The following is an 8,349-nucleotide window of genomic DNA, read 5'->3' on the forward strand; positions in this document are numbered from 1 at the left end:
GAGATAGTGTCTGTCTCCTGAATCCAAACTGGAAGCTGGTTCCACAGAAGAGGGGCCTGAAAACTGAAGGCTCTGCCTCCCATTCTACTTTTAAATACTCTAGGAACAACAAGTAAGCCTGCAGAGCGAGAGCGAAGTGCTCTAATAGGGTGATATGGTACTACAAGGTCATTAAGATAAGATGGGGCCTGAATATTTAAGACCTTGTATGTGAGGAGCAGGATTTTGAGTTCTGGATTTAACAGGAAGCCAATGAAGGGAAGTCGATACAGGAGAAATCTGCTCTCTCTTTCTAGTCCCTGTCAGGACTCTTGCTGCAGCATTTTGGATTAACTGAAGGCTTTTCAGGGAGTTTTTAGGACTTCCTGATAATAATGAATTACAGTCGTCCAGCCTGGAAGTAATAAATGCATGAACTAGTTTTTCAGCGTCACTCTGAGACAGGATATTTCTAACTTTAGAGATGTTGCACAAATGGAAGAAAGCAGTCTTACATATTTGTTTAATATGTGCGTTGAAGGACATGTCCTGGTCAAAAATGACTCCAAGGTTCCTCACAGCGTTACTGGAGGCCAAGGTAATGCCATCCAGAGTAGGACTAATTTTTATAAAACGCTTTTCTACTCTCCTGGAGTACTCAAAGCGCTGTATACAACATGCCACATTCACCCACTCACACAAGCACTTCTAAACTCAAGTGTAAACAAATAACATCATCCTTGGGAAACCAAGGATCAAACCACCAACCTTCCAATCAGTAGCTGATCTGCTCTACCACCTGAGCTACAGCTACCTTTGTAACCACAATTGATCCACTTAGAAGATTCTTTTCATGTGGAAACAGAGGTTTTTTTTGAATTCCTGCTAGTGTCTGGGAAAGGAAAGAAGGAAAGGGACACGTTACTGTACCTGCTAGTCTTACTGGTTCATCAACATGAACTTTCAGTATGGGAAGTGTGATCTAAATAGGAGTGTTTACTGGAAACTTTAGGGCACCATCGCAGTCACGCTGGCTTTGAGACAGGGACTTAAAGAACTCATCAGATCTTTCAGCACAGTTTAACTTAGGAATGTGCCATAGCTGCATGTGTGCAGGTTTTATTCTATGGATGCCTGACCTGACACGTCAAGGGTTTGAAGTGCTGTGAGGCCACAGTGCTACCCATATCAACACTGTCCATCTTTATACACCACAGTTTGGAGTATATTACCACATTATGCAATAATGGGAAACACAAAACAAAACCTAAGAACTGGAACTCAGAAAATACTAAAGAACTAAGGAGCTAGGAATACTTCACATGGAAACTTTCATGTTCAAATATTCAGAAGGACTTCAGGAGACACTAAGGTCAATTATGGAATTCCACAGGGTTCAGTGCTAGGACCAATTCTGTTTACACTATACATGCTTCCCTTAGGCAGCATCATTAGAAGACATAGCATACATTTTCACTGCTATGCAGATGACACTCAGCTATATCTGTCCATGAAGCCAGATAACACACACCAATGAGTTAAACTGCAGGAATGTCTTAAAGACATAAAGACCTGGATGGCCGCTAACTTTCTGCTTCTTAATTCAGATCAAACTGAGGTTATTGTACTCGGCCCTGAAAATCTTAGAAATATGGTATCTAACCAGATTCCATTAACCAAAGTGATACAGAGAAATAGTTTTTTAATAGATAAAATGAACATTTAAACACTGTTTCTCCATTTATTGATTTATATCTTTTATGAAATTGTTTTAAGCACAGCCTTTTTCAGGTTGCACACAAGGAAGCTGCATTTACAAAAACTAATCTTAAAAACCTGTTTCCTGGTTTCCATCCCAGCCCTTTGTCTCACGTAGCACTGAGTCTTTTGTCACTTGAAATTTCTCATCTATTCATACATAATCTTCTTTCATGTGTGTCTTGCTTACTGAGAATTGATAGACACAGTTCTCCTTACTCAGGAGCCGAGGTATTAAAAATAGCCAAAAAGCTATTTTTAATACCTCGATCTACACAAAATATTAAACTCGAACTATTATATAAGACATCGCAGCAAGCCACAACAAATCACTCATAGTTTGCCATTTGTCTAATGTTACAGGATTTTAAAATGATTATTAATTAATTTATGGCACATTTATCCCAGAAGGTCTGATGAATTGTTTGGTTTGGTTTTCCTTCTCTAGCGCCTTACTTCATATCTTTGTTCATTCAGACCACATATTCAGTGTTTGCATTTTATGTGAGTATTTCCTTAATGTGATGCTTGACTGAATTTCAGAAGGAAGAACTTTATTTTGTAAGCTAGCAATGAAATGTTTTACAAACTGAGGCAAAGGTGCAAATTGAGTACATGTGAGGAAATAAAACGTTGTTGTTATTGACTATTTTGCCCAAAGGTAATTGTGTTGTTAAAAGAATTTCATTCCAGTCTGATTGAAATTTAATTTCCATCAGCATTTCTTTGGGCTTTGCAACTTTTAATTGTAATTATTTAATGCTCTGAATGTTTACGTCAGCCTCAAAAAATGTTTGCAATGTCCTTGATTGAAGTTTCCTTCCTGGAAATTTGTTGCTGCTTTAGTGTTTTGGCATCAGCAAAAAGATGGATTGATAACTAAAAAGACAGCCCTGAAACCTCAGCCACACCCTGTGTGACCTGCTAGTCTTACTGGTTCATCAACATGAACTTTCAGTTTGGGAAGTGTGATCTAAATAGGAGTGTTTACTGGAAACTTTAGGGCACCATCGCAGTCACGCTGGCGTTGAGATAGGGACGTGCTATGCGATGTGCTGTGAAGCCAGAGTGCTACCCAATTCAACACTGTGCAGCAAATCACGAGCTTGTGATATCCCAATATGTAGAGCTGGATCACTTTACAAGTGTCAAAAAACTTTCCCTTCTTTCTTATTCTTTTTCTTAGAAAGTGGAGTTCCAAAGATCACTCTTAAACTCAGAGACGGAGAAAAATAAATGCTAAAGATTTGAAAATCAAAACCATACACAAAAGTCCAATTCGATCAGATTAGAAATACAAATCTTTAACAAACTAATAGTGATTTAAGCTACATTAGCTAATGTTTTTGACCCTATTGGAAGAAAAAAGAAAAATAAGCAGACACTTTATAAGTCACAGCAATGTATACGCGTTATGGCAACAGTTTGAACTTTTGACATATTTCATGAATTGTGTTTTAAATCTGTGTCACTGATTTGTGTCATGAAATTATGCCTCCATCTTTCTGTTGCAGCAACAAAAGTCTTATTTACAGCAATAGTGGCAAACCACGCAACTGAAGCAGCAACGCCTCTGTGTGAGCGCACTGTCACATCATAGTATTGTGGGACGCCACTTGGTGTTCGCTCGCTCTGTGGTAGAGTATCACTTCCTGTTCCTGCTCAAACACAGTGGTGTTTCTGAGTAGCTTATCTGCTTAGCAATTTAATTAAAACTTTTAAATACATTATTTTTTCATAGTATAATCTTCTCGTGCTTCATCCAAAGCACAATCTCTGTGTAGTCACGACCTAATTTATAGCCAAAGTATTCACTCACTGTGTCTGTACTGTTTCGCTAGCTTAGCTTAGCTCGTAGCCGACTCGTTAGCACCATGGCTACTTCTCGGCCTCCTTTAGCAGTAATGATATATGTAACAAGTGTAGCATATTTGCAGCTCTGGAGGCCAGGATTACTGAATTGGAGACTCGGCTTCGCACCCTTCATTCACCCGTAGCTAGCCAGGCCCCTGTAGCTGGGGAAAGAGGGTGGCTGGGTGACGGTGAGGAGGAAGCATAGTCCTAAACAGAAGCCCCAGGTACACCACCAACCTGTTCATGTGTCTAACCGTTTTTCCCCACTCGGCGACACACCTGCCGGGGGTCAAACTCTGGTAATTGGTGATTCTGTTCTCAGACATGTGAAGCTAGACACACCGGCAACCATAGTCAATTGTCTTCCAGGGGCCAGAGCAGGCGACATTGAAGGAAATTTAAAACTGCTGGCTAAGGGTAAACGTAAATTCAGTAAAATCATAATTCACGTCGGCAGCAATGACACCCGGTTACGCCAATCGGAGGTCACTAAAATCAATATTGAATCGGTGTGTAACTTTGCCAAAACAATGTGGGACTTTGTAGTTTTCTCTGGTCCCCTCCCCAATCAGACCAGGAGTGACATGTTTAGCCGCTTGTTCTCCTTAAATTGCTGGCTGCCTGAGTGGTGTCCCAGAAACGATGTGGGCTTCATAGATAATTGGCAAACCTTCTGGAGGAAACCTGGTCTTGTTAGGAGAGACGGCATCCATCCCACTTTGGATGGAGCAGCTCTCATTTCTAGAAACATGGACAAATTTATTAACCCCCCAAAATATGACTATCCAGAGTTGGGACCAGGAAGCAGAGTTGCAGTCTTACACGCCTCTCTGCAGCTTCTGTCCTCCTGCTACCCCCCCAAAAACCCATCTCCATAGAGACTGTGTCAGCTCCCAAACAGACAAAAAACAAACTAAAAACCAGCAACAAACAACTTAAACATAAACAATCACAAAGAAAGAACAATACAGTATCCACATCTGAACCAAAGAGTAAAACAGTGAAATGTGGATTATTAAATATTAGGTCTCTCTCCTCCAAGTCTCTGTTAGTACATGACTTAATAATTGATCAACAAATCGATTTACTCTGCCTTACAGAAACCTGGTTGCAGCAGGATGATTATGTTAGTTTAAATGAATCAACACCTCCGAGTCATTCTAACTACCAGAAACCTCGAAGCACAGGCCGAGGGGGCGGTGTGGCAGCAATTTTTCACACCAGCCTATTAATCAACCAAAGACCCAGACAGACTTTTAATTCATTTGAAAGCCTGATAGTTAGCCTCGTCCACCCCAGCTGTAATTCAATTCAATTCAATTTTATTTATACAGCGCCAAATCACAACAAAAGTCGCCTCAAGGCGCTTTATATTGTACAGTAGATCGCACAATAATAGATACAGAGAAAAACCCAGCAATCATATGACCCCTATGAGCAAGCACTTTGGCGACAGTGGAAAGGAAAAACTCCCTTTTAACAGGAAGAAACCTCCGGCAGAACCAGGCTCAGGGAGGGGCGGGGCCATCTGCTGCGACTGGTTGGGGTGAGAGAAGGAAGACAGGATAAAGACATGCTGTGGAAGAGAGACAGAGGTTAATAACAGATATGATTCAATGCAGAGAGGTCTATTAACACATAGTGAGTGAGAAAGGTGACTGGAAAGGAAAAACTCAATGCATCCCCAGCAGCCCACGTCTATTGCAGCATAACTAAGGGAGGATTCAGGGTCACCTGGTCCAGCCCTAACTATATGCTTTAGCAAAAAGGAAAGTTTGAAGCCTAATCTTGAAAGTAGAGATAGTGTCTGTCTCCTGAATCCAAACTGGAAGCTGGTTCCACAGAAGAGGGGCCTGAAAACTGAAGGCTCTGCCTCCCATTCTACTTTTAAATACTCTAGGAACAACAAGTAAGCCTGCAGAGCGAGAGCGAAGTGCTCTAATAGGGTGATATGGTACTACAAGGTCATTAAGATAAGATGGGGCCTGAATATTTAAGACCTTGTATGTGAGGAGCAGGATTTTGAGTTCTGGATTTAACAGGAAGCCAATGAAGGGAAGTCGATACAGGAGAAATCTGCTCTCTCTTTCTAGTCCCTGTCAGGACTCTTGCTGCAGCATTTTGGATTAACTGAAGGCTTTTCAGGGAGTTTTTAGGACTTCCTGATAATAATGAATTACAGTCGTCCAGCCTGGAAGTAATAAATGCATGAACTAGTTTTTCAGCGTCACTCTGAGACAGGATATTTCTAACTTTAGAGATGTTGCACAAATGGAAGAAAGCAGTCTTACATATTTGTTTAATATGTGCGTTGAAGGACATGTCCTGGTCAAAAATGACTCCAAGGTTCCTCACAGCGTTACTGGAGGCCAAGGTAATGCCATCCAGAGTAAGAATCTGGTTAGATACCATATTTCTAAGATTTTCAGGGCCGAGTACAATAACCTCAGTTTGATCTGAATTAAGAAGCAGAAAGTTAGCGGCCATCCAGGTCTTTATGTCTTTAAGACATTCCTGCAGTTTAACTCATTGGTGTGTGTTATCTGGCTTCATGGACAGATATAGCTGAGTGTCATCTGCATAGCAATGAAAATGTATGCTATGTCTTCTAATGATGCTGCCTAAGGGAAGCATGTATAGTGTAAACAGAATTGGTCCTAGCACTGAACCCTGTGGAACTCCATAATTGACCTTAGTGTCTCCTGAAGTCCTTCTGAATATTTGAACATGAAAGTTTCCGTGTGAAGTATTCCTAGCTCCTTAGTTCTTTAGTATTTTCTGAGTTCCAGTTCTTAGGTTTTGTTTTGTGTTTCCCATTATTGCATAATGTGGTAATATACTCCAAACTGTGGTGTATAAAGATGGACAGTGTTGATATGGGTAGCACTGTGGCCTCACAGCACTTCAAACCCTTGACGTGTCAGGTCAGGCATCCATAGAATAAAACCTGCACACATGCAGCTATGGCACATTCCTAAGTTAAACTGTGCTGAAAGATCTGATGAGTTCTTTAAGTCCCTGTCTCAAAGCCAGCGTGACTGCGATGGTGCCCTAAAGTTTCCAGTAAACACTCCTATTTAGATCACACTTCCCATACTGAAAGTTCATGTTGATGAACCAGTAAGACTAGCAGGTACAGTAACGTGTCCCTTTCCTTCTTTCCTTTCCCAGACACTAGCAGGAATTCAAAAAAACCTCTGTTTCCACATGAAAAGAATCTTCTAAGTGGATCAATTGTGGTTACAAAGGTAGCTGTAGCTCAGGTGGTAGAGCAGATCAGCTACTGATTGGAAGGTTGGTGGTTTGATCCTTGGTTTCCCAAGGATGATGTTATTTGTTTACACTTGAGTTTAGAAGTGCTTGTGTGAGTGGGTGAATGTGGCATGTTGTATACAGCGCTTTGAGTACTCCAGGAGAGTAGAAAAGCGTTTTATAAAAATTAGTCCATTAACCAAAGTGATACAGAGAAATAGTTTTTTAATAGATAAAATGAACATTTAAACACTGTTTCTCCATTTATTGATTTATATCTTTTATGAAATTGTTTTAAGCACAGCCTTTTTCAGGTTGCACACAAGGAAGCTGCATTTACAAAAACTAATCTTAAAAACCTGTTTCCTGGTTTCCATCCCAGCCCTTTGTCTCACGTAGCACTGAGTCTTTTGTCACTTGAAATTTCTCATCTATTCATACATAATCTTCTTTCATGTGTGTCTTGCTTACTGAGAATTGATAGACACAGTTCTCCTTACTCAGGAGCCGAGGTATTAAAAATAGCCAAAAAGCTATTTTTAATACCTCGATCTACACAAAATATTAAACTCGAACTATTATATAAGACATCGCAGCAAGCCACAACAAATCACTCATAGTTTGCCATTTGTCTAATGTTACAGGATTTTAAAATGATTATTAATTAATTTATGGCACATTTATCCCAGAAGGTCTGATGAATTGTTTGGTTTGGTTTTCCTTCTCTAGCGCCTTACTTCATATCTTTGTTCATTCAGACCACATATTCAGTGTTTGCATTTTATGTGAGTATTTCCTTAATGTGATGCTTGACTGAATTTCAGAAGGAAGAACTTTATTTTGTAAGCTAGCAATGAAATGTTTTACAAACTGAGGCAAAGGTGCAAATTGAGTACATGTGAGGAAATAAAACGTTGTTGTTATTGACTATTTTGCCCAAAGGTAATTATGTTGTTAAAAGAATTTCATTCCAGTCTGATTGAAATTTAATTTCCATCAGCATTTCTTTGGGCTTTGCAACTTTTAATTGCAATTATTTAATGCTCTGAATGTTTACGTCAGCCTCAAAAAATGTTTGCAATGTCCTTGATTGAAGTTTCCTTCCTGGAAATTTGTTGCTGCTTTAGTGTTTTGGCATCAGCAAAAAGAAACTAATGGATTGATAACTAAAAAGACAGCCCTGAAACCTCAGCCACACCCTGTGTGACCTGCTAGTCTTACTGGTTCATCAACATGAACTTTCAGTTTGGGAAGTGTGATCTAAATAGGAGTGTTTACTGGAAACTTTAGGGCACCATCGCAGTCACGCTGGCGTTGAGATAGGGACGTGCTATGCGATGTGCTGTGAGGCCAGAGTGCTACCCAATTCAACACTGTGCAGCAAATCACGAGCTTGTGATATCCCAATATGTAGAGCTGGATCACTTTACAAGTGTCAAAAAACTTTCCCTTCTTTCTTATTCTTTTTCTTAGAAAGTGGAGTTCCAAAGATCACTCTTAAACTCA

Source organism: Perissodus microlepis, chromosome 3 (genome assembly GCF_051167445.1).
Source record: "Perissodus microlepis isolate ML-2025 ecotype Zambia chromosome 3, ASM5116744v1, whole genome shotgun sequence".
In the NCBI taxonomy this organism is placed as follows: Eukaryota; Metazoa; Chordata; class Actinopteri; order Cichliformes; family Cichlidae; genus Perissodus; species Perissodus microlepis.